A 14856-nucleotide genomic window follows, 5' to 3' on the forward strand; every position below is an offset into this window, starting at 1 on the left:
CTACTCAGGAGGCTAAGGCAGGAGAATCACTGGAACCTGGGAGGCAGAGGTTACGGTGAGCTGAGATAGCACCACTGCACTCCAGCTTGGGTGACAGTGTGAGACTCAGTCTCAAAAAAAAAAAGAAAAGAAAAGAAACAAATATAGAAACACCATCTATCTGGCATAAGCAGGCAAAGAAGTGCACCAAAAAAGATAATTTGTCAAGGAACCGAAGCTTATGACTTTGAGCACCAGGATCCAACCAACTCCACATCCCCACTCTTACCACCTGGGCCACCATCCCTTGCCTGTAGATCTGTAAAATCTCCCAACCGCTCTCCTCCACCCACGCAATCCTTGGGAGGCCAGAGAGGATTTGAGTCAGATCATGCCAGTCCTCTTGTTAAGACTGTCCAGTGGTGCTCCAGTTCTCTCCACGTAAAATCTGGCAGGCCAGGGATAAAGCCAAAGCTCCACTACATCCTGCTATGGTATCCTAGCCCCTGGTCATGCCAACGGTGGGCATGAAAAACCAAGTTGCTTCACAACTTATGCAGCCAAAAAGCCCCACAGCTCACTGGTTGGGTTTCTCTCCAAGTTTCGCACTCTGTTCTTGCTAGATTTCTGCTCACTATTCTAGACTGCAATGGGCCATGGAGGACCCACACTCCTGCTCCCATCTCCATGAGTTTACTCCCAGTAAGGGCTCCTCTAGCAGCTTGGGGGTGGGTAAAAATGGGGCCTATGTGCTTTTATATAGAGCAGTGCTTATCATTTTTTAGCTAAGGCATGTAGAGATTTTGTGATCACCCTGTGTGGCCCTAAATATATCCACGTAAAGCAGAAATCAGAGTCTACCTGACAACTATGGTGGACATTGGAGGCTCTTTCGTGTTTCTCGTCAGCAAGTGACATTTCTTCCACCCGTCAGTTACATTGTTGATGATTTTTCTTTTCCACAGGGGCATTCTGTTCGGCTTTGGGGTCAGATTAATCTCTTTTGGCAATTCATGTCTTGCTAAGATTCTTTCCAAGCCAGAGAGCTCAGGATTCTCACCTGGTAATAGAATAAGCATTAATACATTCAATGTTCCTCTCCATCTTTGCATAGCAAGAGTTAACAAGGCAGATTTGAAAACATATATATGCAGCTTGATAATCCCTATTTAGCTTTGTCATTCCTTTATTCCAACAATATTACTGGGCACCATTTAGATCTTAGCCTGGTCCTAGACATCTAGCAGATACATTGTAAGTAAATAAAAGAATGAACAAGGCCAGGCATGGTGGCTCACGCCTGTAATCCTAGCACTTGGGAGGCTGAGGCGGGCGGATCATGAGGTCAGGAGATCGAGACCATCCTGGTTAACATGGTGAAACCCCGTCTCTACTACAAATATAAAAAATTAGCCGGGCGTGGTGGCAGGCGCCTGTAGTCCCAGCTACTCGGGAGGCTGAGGCAGGAGAATGGTGTGAACCCAGGAGGCGGAGCTTGCAGTGAGCTGAGATCCGGCCACTGCACTCCAGCCTGGGCGACAGAGCGAAACTCCGTCTCAAAAAGAATAAAAAAATAAAAAAGAATGAACAAACAAGCAAACAAGCAGGCAGGCTGGGACCACACAAATAGAGTTGGTTATGTGTGCATTCTCAAACTAAGGGCAAGTTACATACAATTATTATTATTATTGTGATTCTTATTTTCCCTTTAATTGCATACTTAATTGGAGATGCACATTTTGAAGCTTCCCGGAAGAAATAGAGTGAATGTTAACATTATTGTCAGGCCACGTAACTTGGGGCCCCCTTTTACTGGTGATTTTGCCTGAGCAAGGGTTACAACATGGATGGAACTGAAAACAACAGCATGCTCTGTCAGTTAGGATGTGGGAGTGTAACTTACTGTTCTTTTTGATTCCACAAAATTCATTTCTGGCCAGAAATGAACTGTTTTTTCTCGCTCTGTTATAAGTGTGTCTATTTTGCGGGCCGGGCGCGGTGGCTCAAGCCTGTAATCCCAGCACTTTGGGAGGCCGAGGCGGGCGGATCACAAGGTCAGGAGATCGAGACCACAGTGAAACCCCGTCTCTACTAAAAAATACAAAAAATTAGCCGGGCGTGGTGGCGGGCGCCTGTAGTCCCAGCTACTCAGGAGGCTGAGGCAGGAGAATGGCGTGAACCCGGGAGGCGGAGCTTGCAGTGAGCCGAGATCGTGCCACTGCACTCCAGCCTGGGCAACAGCGTGAGACTCCGTCGCAAAAAAAAAAAAAAAAAAAAAAAAAAAAATAAGTGTGTCTATTTTCAGCTATGTCAGTGGGAAATGCCTTCCTTCTTTTGGGTGTTCCAATAACTGAGACTTGAGGTTTGGATTGTTGCAGCCTGCTGTAGGAACTCTGGATGGCCAGTGGCACAGTTACAGCGCATGGTAGAGCTGCTTGGAGATGAACTCAATACCAGAGGGGCTTAGATCCTGTGTTATCAGAAATGGAATAGCATCCCTCCCTGGTCAGCCAGCACCTCCGTGAGAGCTCCACGATGGAGTGCGGTGGTGCAATCATACCTCATTCCAGCCTCGACCTCCTGTGCTCAAGCAATCCTCTGACCTCAGCCTCCTCAGCAGCTGGGACTACAGGCATGCACCACCACACCCAGCTAATTTTTGTTACTATTTGCAGAGATGGGGGTCTCATTTTGTTGCCTAGGTTCATCTCATTCCCAGCTTCAAGTGATCCTCCTGCCTCAGCCACCCGAAGTTAACTTTATATTTAAAATACAAAAGAAAAACCTGGGGTTGTTTTTTGTTTTTTGTTTTAATTATGGGTGTTTAGTTCTTTTTCTTTCTTTCTTCACGTAATCATTTCTGGGTAACCAGTATAGAGTAATATAGGCAAAGCATCCTTCAGGTGAAGAGGAGATTGACAGGAAAAGGAACAAAACCTATTTTTAAGGTCAAAAGAAATTTCTTCTGGAAGGAAGGCTTTCGACCCAGCAGCAGCAAGACAGCAGTCTCCATGTTTAAATTCTTGGTCTGATGGATGAAAGTCAGAGAAATAGGGCCATGTCTACAGGATGCATATGCAAGGAAATCACTATATGTTTGGAAATGGCATCTTGGCAATGGAGCAAACTTTTATTTTTTTTTATTTTTTTATTTTTATTTTTTTGAGGCGGAGTCTCGCTCTGTCGCCCAGGCTGGAGTGCAGTGGCGCGATCTCGGCTCACTGCAAGCTCCGCCTCCCGGGTTCCCGCCATTCTCCTGCCTCAGCCTCCTGAGTAGCTGGGACTACACGCGCCCGCCACCGCGCCCGGCTAATTTTTTGTATTTTTAGTAGAGACGGGGTTTCACTGTGGTCTCGATCTCCTGACCTTGTGATCCGCCCGCCTCGGCCTTCCAAAGTGCTGGGATTACAGGCTTGAGCCACCGCGCCCGGCTGGAGCAAACTTTTAGTGATGAATTCAACACCTCAAAGGCCAATGTGTTCCCAATGACTGACTGGACTCAGCCTGAGGCCAGGTCCCTGAAGGCACAAACTCAGGACTCTGAGGGGTCATTTCTTACCCCTTAATGCCATTCACCTCAGCCGCATGAACCTCCTTAAACTGGCTTCCAACCATAGCAAAGAATCACTGCACCCAAATACCTCTGAAACAAAGGCACCCCGCTGCTGCTTGGCAGTTGCACATGGCAGGAATTACCAGCTGCTAAACTTGTATGGACGTCTATCGCCGTCTACATTGGGAAGCTACGGAGACAAAATCTAAATCTACATAGAATGGGAATGTCTCTAGAAAATCGAAACCCATTTCTCCAACTTCACATAAATAATTACTGCATTTTTCAATGTTAATGTTGCATTTTAATTACAAAAGTAAAAGGTTTCCATTGGAATAATTAAAATGAAACAACTCAGCAAAGTCTACACAGTAAAAAGGGGAAGTTTTGCTTCGTTTTCCTTCTCCAAGCTCTATCCTTTCTCTGGAGGTAGCCGCTGTCCTGAATTTCCTAAGTCTCCTTCAAAACTCTCTTCTATGCATTTATAGACACACATATATATGTACACATGTAGAGTTTTCTTTTGGCATACATGGATCCATACTGTGTATCTTCCTTTGCAGCTTATTAAAACTCTATAATATGTACTGGAGATATGTTAATGTCAACCTTCTTTTTAACAGTATTCCACTGTATGGATATATGCCTTCATTTAATTATTCAGCTACTGGATGTCATAGGTTGTTTAAATTTCTGACTATTATAGACAATATTTCAGTGCATGGCCATGTTTGTCTATTTTTGTGCTCAGGTACAAGTTATTTCTGTAGGATAATAACTAGAAGTGGAATTGCTAAGTTGAAGGACATGTACATGTAACAGGATGTGAAAATATACCTTTTTCTGTTGGGTCTGTTTCCTCCAAGGCCCCAAAGTCTGAGAAAACTCGAGTAGGTGCCAGACACCTATTCATGCACAAGACATCCATCCATATGTGAAAAAACGGAGCATTCATTCAGGATTCCTTAAGGCACTTGAGGATTTCTTTAGGCACAGAGTTGGGGCAGTGCTGTGTACTATGTCATTCCCCTTCCTGCTCTTGGCTTTAAGGGGACTTTAGAGAAGTACCTGGGGAATGGGACTATGTCTCCTAACACTGGTGCGTCAGTCTCCTACGGCCGTCCTAACAGTACCACAAAGGGGGTCGCTTGAAACAACAAATTCATTGTTTTACAATTCAGGAGGCCGGAAGTCAGAAATCAAGGTGGCAGCAAGGCCATGCTGAAGCCTTGAGGGGAGAATCTGTCTTTGTCTCTTCCTAGTTTCTGGAGTCTGCCTGCAATCCTTGGTATTCCTGGACTGTGGATGTATCGCTCCCATCTCTGTCTCTACTGTCACAAGAGGTGTTTCTTTCTTCTTATAAGGACACCAGTCATACTGGATGAAGAACCCTCTCTATACTTATTATGACCTCATCTAAGTTTAATGACTTCTGCACCCTGTAAAGACCCTATTTCCAAATCTAGTCACATTCTGGGCCCCTGGGAGTTAGGACTTCCATGTGTCTTGTTGAGAGACAATATATGTTGTTGAGGGACATCTATGTATTTTGTTGAGCCCATAACACCTGGAAACATAACGGTGAGTGGCTGGGATCACAGCTGCCTGTGGCCACAGAGAAAAGAGGGCAGTGTTGGAAGCCAACTGTGCTTTCATTAACCGGGTGAAGGTATGGGGAGCAAGGGCACAGATTTTCTATGAGCTAAATGTAAACGCCAGCTGGGCTTAGTGGCTCATGCCTGGAATCCCAGCACTTTGGGAAGCCGAGGTGGGTGGATCACTTGAGGTCAGGAGTTTGAGACCAACCTGGCCAACATGGCAAAACCCTGTGTCTACTAAAATTCAAAAATTAGCCAGGTGTGGTGGCACATGCCTGTAATCCCAGCTACTCGGGAGGCTGAGGCCGGAGAATGGCGTGAACCCGGGAGGCGGAGGTTGCAGTTAGCCGAGATCACACCACTGCACTCCAGCCTGGGTGACAGAGCGAGACTCCGTCTCAAAAAAAAAAAAAAAAAAAAAAAAACTAAAGAAACTAACTAAATAACTAACTAAATAAATAAAAATGTAAACCCCTTAGAAAATACAGTTGACCCTTGAACAACATGGAGGTTAGGGGCTCTGACCCCTGCCCAGTTGAAAATAAGCATATAAGTTTCTTTTGTTAAAGAGTCTTGGCTGGACTCGGTGGCTCACGCCTGTAATCCCAGCACTTTGGGAGGCCGAGGCGGGTGGATCACAAGGTCAAGAGATCGAGACCATTTGGCCAACATGGTGAAACCCCGTCTTTACTAAAAATACAAAAATTAGCCGAGAGTGGTAGCGCATGCCTGTAATCCCAGCTACTCGAGAGGCTGAGACAGAGAATTGCTTGAACGCGGGAGGTGGAGGTCGCGGTGAGCCGAGATTGCACCATTGCACTCCAGCCTGGGCAACAAGAGCAAAACTCCATCGCAAAAAAAAAAAAAAAAAAAAAAAAAAAAAGTCTTGCTATGTTGCCCGGGCTGGTCTCGAACTCCTGGGCTCAAGCGATCCTCCTGCCACAGCCTTCCGAGTCGTTGAGCGTGGTAGTCTAGCACCTGTACCACGCCACCACATCCAGCTACTTTTTTGACTTTTGATTCACTCAAAACTTTTACTAATAGCCTACTGTTTTTTTTTTTTTTTTTTTTTTTTTTTTTACTAATAGCCTACTGTTGACCGGAAGCCTTACTGTTAACATAAACAGTTGATTAACACATATTGTAAATGTTATATGCATCATACCTCACATTCTTAAAGTAAGCAAAAAAATGTTATTAAGAAAATCATGGCCAGGCGCAATGGCTCATGCCTGTAATCCCAGCACTTTGGGAGGCCGAGGCGGGTGGATTGCTTGAGGTCAGGAGTTCAAGACCAGCCTGACCAACATGGTGAAACCCCATCTCTACTAAAAATACAAAAATTAGCCGGGCATGGTAGCAGGTGCCTGTAATCCCAGCTACTTGGGAGGCTGAGACAGGGAATCACTTGAAACCGGGAGGTGGAGGTTGCAGTGAGCCGAGATAGCACCACTGCACTCCAGCCTGGGAGACAGAGCAAGACTCTGTCTCACAAAAAAAAAAAAAAAAAAAGAAAAGAAAATAATAAGGAAAAGAAATACATTGACACCACTGTATTTATCAATACTATAAGCTTACACCATCTGTTTACAAGAAAAATTGTCTGTCTGAAGTGGCAGGCAACTATTCAATATACAGTACATATCAAGCAACTCAACTTTTTCTTATAACATCCTGATTTTTCTCTGCTTCTTGGGAGTACTTCCAGCATCACTAATGGCACTTTGTGTGTGTCTCATGGTGTTATTCAAGTTTTATGGTATTGCACTAAACACACAAAAAATGCATGAGAACTGTAAAATCACTTTACTGTGATATGTAATTTACTAGAGAGATGAGCTGCTCACACAGAGATGACTGGCATCACATGGCATTTTAAGAGGCTATTCACACCACTTGACCTCACAGCAAGAGCAACGGGAGGTGGCTATGAAATTACTACAGCACTACGGTATTGCTACAGTTACTTTTCTACAGTTAGGATTTAATACTGCATCTTTTTTTTTTTTTTTTTTTTTTGAGGTGGAGTTTTGTTCTTGTTGCCCAAGCTAGAGTGCAATGGCATGATCTCAGCTCACTGCAGTATCTGCCTCCTGTCTTCGAGAGTCTCCTGCCTCAGCCTCCTGAGTAGCTGGGATTATGGGTGCCAACCACCACACCTGGCTACTTTTTGTATTTTTAGTAGACACTGGGTTTCAACATGTTGGCCAGGCTGGTCTTGAACTCCTGCCCTCAGGTGATCTACCCCCTCGGACTCCCAAAGTGCTGGGATTACAGGCATGAGCCACTGTGCCTGGCCTAATACTGCATCTTTATTCTCATTTACATTTCCCTTGACTGTGAATGACACCAAATACAGTCTGTAAGTGCTTGTGTAAGTTTTTATAAATTTTAACTTTTCCTAATAGGTTTGTGTACATTTTATGGTAGTAAATGATAAAGTAGACTAGTATCTACATATATTCTATGCAGTCACGACATTCCTTTTTCTCTCTTTTTTTTTTTTTTTGAGTCTCACTCTGTTGCCCAGGCTGGAGTGCAGTGACACAATCTCAGCTCGCTGCAAACTCCACCTCCCAAGTTCAAGCAATTCTCCTACCTCAGCCTCCCAAGTAGCTGGGATTACAGGCGTGTACCACCACACCTGCCTAATTTTGTGTTTTTAGTAAAGAGAGGGTTTCACCATGTTAGTCAGACTGGTCTCGAACTCCTTACCTCAAATGATCCACCCGCCTCAGCCTCCCAAAGTGCTGGAATTACAGGCATGAGCCACCATGCCCACCACCCTAATTTTTTCTTAATTTTTTTTATTTCTGGACTATATGATTGGTCTACAAATTTTTTCAAATTGTGGCAAATCTTCAAAAAAATTTCCAATATATTTATTGAAAAAAATCCACCTATTGTTGCGGGATCAGGAGGACCAGAGAGAGACCTTGGGGTGTATACAGAAGGATATGTTTATTATCGAGTGCACTTAGACCCAGCAGATTTAACGTCCAAAGACTGGGCGCAGAACAAAGACAGTACTTGACTTTTATACTTCATAAAAGGGGGTGGGCTAGCTTGAAGCAAGCTTACAGTGGCGTGAAAGCAGGGATAGAGAGGCAGGATAAAGACAGTTAATTAAGTTGTAACAGGTTCATAACTCAGGATTACACATGACCGTTGCCAAGCAACCCAATGTCTGTTACCTAGATTTTGCCTAGGCATGGGCTTACCCTATAACCTTCATTATGGCGCCCAGGTGGCCACAACTCAGGCCTATTTAGAGGCTCATGACCTTCACTCTACTGCTTAGACAAAACAGAATTACTTTAAGTTACTATTTACAGAGAACAGGAATCTATAAACTTATTCCATAAAACAAAGGAAAATTTAATTTTCTTCTCCCTGTGTTGAGGGAGTGCTGGGAGTTTCCGGAGCACATTAGATAGTATGACTAAAACTTTTTCTGGGTCTGGGCTGTGCCTGTTGCTGCCTTTGGGAAAAGTCAGCCTAATCCAGGAAAGTTTATTTCTTTTTTTTGTTGATTTTATTTTTCTTTAATCTCCTGCCACACCATAAGTGGACCTGCACAGTTCAGATGAGTTGTTCAAGGGTCAGCTGTAGTCGTTTGGCGCCTGCTTGAATAGGAGGAGCTCAGGAGGGTTTCCGTCAAAAGATGATGCAATTTCCGTTGAAATAGGATGGAAGTGAATCTTACAAAAGCTGGGGAAGGCGGTGCTATGGTCTGAATGTTCATGCCCCTCAAAATTCATATGTTAAATCCTAACCTCCAAGGTGACGGTATTACATGGTGGGTAGGCCTTTAAGAGGTGATCAGGTCATGGGGGCGGTGCCTTATAAACTAGGCCTGAGAGAGATACCCACCCCAGCCCCTTCCACTACATGAAGACGCAGCAAGAAGGTGCCATCTATGAACCAGAAAGTTGTCTCCAAACATGGTATCTGCCTTGATTTTAGACTTCCCAGCCACCAGAACTATGAGAAATAAATTTTTCTGTTTATAAGCTACCCAGTCTATAGTATTTGTTGTTATTTTTGTTTTTTTTTGAGCGGAGTCTCGCTCTTGTCGCCCAGGCTGGAGTGCAATGGCACGATCTCGGCTCACTGCAACCTCCACTTCCAAGGTTCAAGCGATTCTCCTGCCTCAGCCTCCCGAGTAGTTGGGATTACAGGCACCCATCACCACGTCCGACTGCTTTTTGTATTTTTAATTGAGATGGGGTTTCACCATGTTGGCCAGGCTGGTCTTGAACTCCTGATCTCAGGTGATCTGCCCATCTTGGCCTCCCAAAGTGCTGGGATTACAGGCGTGAGCTACGGCTCCTGGCTTCGGAATTGCATCTTAATCTCTGTGGCAGCTGCTATTTTGTTTTCTAAGTTCATGAGCACAGGTGGCTGCCTCTACCTTTGTCTTCCACTTAAGCAGGAACAATTTAGGAAGCAGACTCCACCCAATGCTGCAAATTGGCCCCATTATCAATGACCCCGACAGAATTTCAGGAGTGGCAGGCCACTCCAAACTGCACAAAGTACAGGTTGCTTATAATCCCCAGGAGAAAAGAAAATATCCAGCTTCTTCGCGGTGCAATCATGGCCATAGGAGGAAGGACTAGCAGGAAACAGAGCAAAGGAACAAAGTTCAAAGCCTGCCCTCTTTCCACGTGGAAGTTCTCTCCCTAATCTTAAAATCAAATATAAAGCTTAAATTGTAAATTGAGCAGCATTTCCCTCTCAGTACCCTTTCCATTTTCCCACAGGTAAGCTTTGCCTAAAGAAGAGGGTCAGGCCTGGCCGTGTGCAGTGGCTCACGCCTGTAATCCCAGCACTTTGGGAGGCTGAGGCAGGCAGATCACGAGGTCAGGAGATCGAGACCATCCTGGCTAATTCAGTGAAAACCCGTCTCTACTAAATATACAAAAAAAAAAAAAAAAAAAAACTAGCCGGATGTGGTGGCAGGCACCTGTAGTCCCAGCTACTCAGGTGCCTGAGGCAGGAGAATGGCATGAACCCAGGAAGCGGAGCTTGCAGTAAGCTGAGATTGCGCCACTGCACTCCAGCCTGTGTGACAGAGACAAACTCTGTCTCAAAAAAAAAAAGAAGAGGGTCAGGCCTAACTTGGCTCACAAAAGACTATTTATGCAAAAGGAACATGAAGAAGCAATGGATAATCAGCACATGAGTATATTCTGGAATAAGCTTGGAAGCCCATGGATGGGGACATGTGTCTAGAGGACCAATCACCCCGACAATGTAAAGAACGAGTTCTGACCGGGTGCAGGGGATCCCACCTCGAATTCCAGCACTTTGAAGGCAAAGGCGGGCGGATCACTTGAGCTTGGGAGTTTGAGACCAGCCCAGGCAACATGGCGGTGTGGGGGGCTGGGGGCATCTCTACCAAAATTTAAAAATTAGACATTGTGGTGGCAATGCACCTGTAGTCCCAGCTACTGGGGAGGTCGAGGTGGAGGATCACATGAGCCCAGGAGTTTGAAGCTGTGGTGAGCCATGATTATTGCACTCCTGCACTCCAGCCTGGGGGATAAAGCGAGAGCCCCATCTCAAAAAATCATAAAAAGAAACTAAGTAAAATAAAGAGTAAAAGTTCTTACTTACGGCTTAAAGTAGAGGCAGTTTGTATCAAGATAAAGTGTATGCTTACTGAAAAGAACTCATGCCCACCCTCCACCCACATACATTTTTTCTTGTCCTCTTCACTCCTGTATGAATAAAGCGTCTCCATTAGGTGATTAGGAAGCAGCTTGTGGAGGTTAGACAGTGTGTCAAACGTGTGACACAAAACTTCTGGCTGGGCATAGTTTTTCGGCTTCTTACACTTGTCAAGGAGTGAAAATTTCATCATGCTGGAGCTGCTGCTGGCTGTTCTCATGATACCGGTTGCATCACAGAGAAGAACAAACTGAGAACATGAGGAGTGGAGGGATGTGCAATTGTTCTCCTGGCAAGCTTTCCTCCATCTCAAAGATGCTTTGAGATCTCTTACTGCCTCGCATTCTGAGAGTCACAATGGCCCAGGCATTGGTCCGGAACCCTGAGTGCTCGTCCTACGTTTTCAAAGCAGACAAAACCAGCCCATTGAAAATATCCTGCCAAGCCATTCAGGGATTTTTGGCAGAAACTCCAGTCTTGTGTCTGGACATGGACCATTTCTGGGGAAAACTGAGAGCTTTGCTAAAAGGAAGAGGGGAAAGTGGGGGCGCGCATATCCGGTGATATTTTCCCATCTGGTACTTTGTAGAAGCCTTGCTCCCAGTATGTACCTAATTAAGGCTCCACAGACCTACCAGGCCCAAAGAGAGAGTGGTTACATCAGTGCAGTCCTCAGCATAACCGAGGAAAGAGCCTCATCGTCCAAAACTGAGCAAATGCCCAGATTAACACAGGTAAGAAGCCAAACTGCTTCTTATGTTCTTATCCAAACTAATACCAAGAAAACAAAGTAAACAAATGCTCAACTGGAGCTTTCCCGGTAAGAAGCCATTCTTCATTGTAGACCAAAACGCACAGAACAATAGAAGTATTAAATAATCTTAAATCACCACACCTGATAGCACAGCCCAGCGCAAGATAGAAGCGGCTAAGAACTACTATCAGATTTAGAACAAAAATGCAAATAATAGAGTTTGTTACAGCTACTTTTAGATTTCAGCATGCTTTACCAGGAGCCAGGTTCCCCGTAATTGTTCTACTCTTCATGAACCAGCTAGAGAAGCACATTGCAGGTTGGTGAGAAGCAGAGAAGGCGTGTAAGCCTAGCATGCTATGGCAAATCTGGGAGCTTGGACCAGCTTTTCACCAACCTTAAAAACATTTGGCCAAGACTATTAAAGCATCATTATTATACCATATGACACATTAGTGGCCAGAGCGGCAAATATAAAATTCCATTCATATATGCATACATATAGATCTATAGATGTATTTTTTTTTTTTTGAGATGGAGTTTTGCTCTTGTTGCCCAGGCAGGAGTGTAATGGCGTGATCTCGGCTCACCGCAACCTCTGCCTCCCAGGTTCAAGCAATTCTCCTGCGTTGGCCTCCCAAGTAGCTGGGATTACAGGCATGCACCACCACGCCCAGCTAATTTTGTATTTTTAGTAGAGATGGAGTTTCTCCATGTTGGTCAGGCTGGTCTTGAACTCCCGACCTCAGGTGAGCCGCCCACCTTGGCCTCCCAAAGTGCTGGGTTATAGGCCTGAGCCACCTCACCCGGCTTTCTTTTCTTTCTTTTTTCCCTTCCCCTCCCCTCTCCTCCCCCTTCCCTCCCTTCCCTTCCCTTTCTTTCTCTTTCTTTTTGAGACCGAATTTTGCTCTCTGTGGCCCATGCTGCAGTGCAGTGGTGTGGTCACAGCTCACTGTAGCCTCGACCTCCGGGGCTCAAGCAATCCTCCCACCTCAGCCTCACAAGTAGCTGAGTCTATAGGTGTGCACCACTACGCCCAGCTAATTTTTATTATTTTTATTTTGTAGAGATAGGGTCTCTCTATGTTGCCCTGGCTGGTCCCAAACTCCTGACCTCAAGCAATCCTCTTGCCTCAGCCTCCCAGAGTGCTGTGATTACAGGCACAAGCCACTATGTCTGACCTATTCCATCTCTTAACTTTCAACTTGCAAACTCAAAAAGTCGAACTTAAAAAAAAATACTTTAAATGCAAGTACATATTTAAAATATGTTATATAACTAACAAGAACCACTTGAATTCAATGTGATTCTCATAATTTTACAGGTGTTTTTGGTGGGGAGAAGTGGGGTAGAATATTCTGGCAGCCGGAAGACATATCCCCGGCTTCTTTCTTCCAAGCAAAGCTGAGTGCATTCCTCTAAACCTTCATTTATATAAATAGCAAACAACAAACCATGTTTTAAGTAATTCAATATGCCAAGGAAGTGATGTACTAAAATGTAATTCCTTACACTTCATGTAAATTGACTCATATGTTCTTAGTCAATGCTCTCAATGACTATTCCATTGCAACTGATGGAATGTTTATAGTTATCTGATGCATGCTGACCTTGGTTGAAATCTGAAGTAGGTCACAATTATTAAATTTTGTTTTTAAATAAACTATCAGATGGATATATATTTTTTACACACACATATATATATATTTACAATGAATAACACTTCTAGGAATCAGTCTCATTCATTTTCTCTAATTACGGTGTGATTAAAGAACACTGTTTAGGAGAGACGTGTCATGAATGACGCCTGGCAAATATTCTGCTGCTAATCAGCTGTGTGATCTTGATCTGCGCCAACCAGGCCTCAGCCCATGGTACTAATATTCCTGGATGGAACAAATGCTTTCATTTTGTATTTTGTTTTGTATTCCTCTTACTTCCAATTCTATTATTCAGTGGCTAATATATTTACCTTTTCAAAACTGGACTTTTAACATATTATTATTTTCTCCCAAGTCTTTTGTTGTTGTGATGAGAGCTGCTATGCCGGGCCAGCAGCCCACAGAGGTGCTAGCAGCGTGTTATTAACTAAATTGATCCCGCAGCGCAGCAGCTGCATGACTCTGGGTTGTTTTTCTAGTTAGGCTGATCTTTTATTCATGACTTTCAGGTAAACGCCATTCCTTTTTCTGTTCCTAAGAGGGTTTCTGTGTCTCCTGAATACCTTCTTCTTCCCCCCTGCCATGGTGGGTGTGACAAGATCAGCTGGCTTCCAGAAGGCAAGGTGTTCAGTAATGTTCAAAGAGAGAAGATTATCTCCAAGTTTTTTAAGGAAAGCATTCTAAAGAAAGTGTTCCGTTCACAACAAATGAGGTGGGAGGGGTCTGACGACCAGAAAGGGACTTCAAGTTACACCTTTCCTGGCACCAGAAAGTAAGTTCTGACACTGAAACGTTAACCAAAACTTAAAGTGAATTTGTGATATAAGGCTAGGAAAATAGAGTTACAGAGTATAGGTATCTGAAAAATAGAAAGGCTTATGAAGCAATTCAAATTGCAGAAATCAAGTCTTAAATCAAAACAAAGGAGAAAATATATGATTGAGAATTTATTCAGAAGCACTAGCTGCAACATATGCAGATGTGAAATTCAGTGATTGATGTGTTTATTTTGCTTCCTTTTGGAAATATGTTCATATACATCACTATCATACGTTCTAGGAATAAATAGTTTTTAAACAATATTTCTTAACTATTTGCAACAAAACACTGGCCTCCCAAATAGTACATCGCTATGGGAGCAGAGTGGTAAAGGTTAATTTTTAAAACTTCAAATTAGAAATATTTGCATAGATATTTCTTAAAAAGGAATTATACAAACACAAGAAGGTATATTTAAGATGAATGCTCATAGAATCGAGTTGTAAATCAGGATAAATTGGCCACTACTGAAAGACAAAGCAGTTGCTCAAAAAGCAAAAACAAAAAAAAGACTAGATTGCTAAACCGTATGCTAAATACAAATTGCTCATAATTGAAATGGAATGTTTCCCATTGACTTAGCATCTTATTTGAGAACAAAACTGCATATTATTTAGAAAATATTGTCCTAATGTTCAAAAAATGTTACATAATATATTGAACAAGATTCTGCTATAGGCTGGGCACAGTGGCTCACAGCTGTAATCCTAGCACTTTGAGAGGCCAACATGGGTGGACCACCTGAGGTCAGGAGTTTGAGACCAGCCTGACCAATATGGTGAAACCCTGTCTCTACCATAAATATAAAAAAATTAG

The 14856-nt window shown here is 43.7% G+C and overlaps 1 pseudogene across 2 annotated transcripts in view; it reads right to left on the minus strand.

Annotated features, from left to right (window-relative positions):
* The window catches only part of TEX56P (testis expressed 56, pseudogene), a 60929-nt pseudogene that overhangs the window by 41365 nt on the left and 4708 nt on the right, over positions 1 to 14856 (minus strand). The window contains 2 exon segments of one of the 2 annotated variants that reach the window (NR_199080.1): positions 841 to 1039; positions 10834 to 11124. The product of NR_199080.1 is annotated as a testis expressed 56, pseudogene, transcript variant 1 (transcript). 2 annotated transcript variants of the gene reach the window in all.

The sequence above is a fragment of the Macaca mulatta genome, chromosome 4 (assembly GCF_049350105.2).
Source record: "Macaca mulatta isolate MMU2019108-1 chromosome 4, T2T-MMU8v2.0, whole genome shotgun sequence".
NCBI lineage: Eukaryota > Metazoa > Chordata > Mammalia > Primates > Cercopithecidae > Macaca > Macaca mulatta.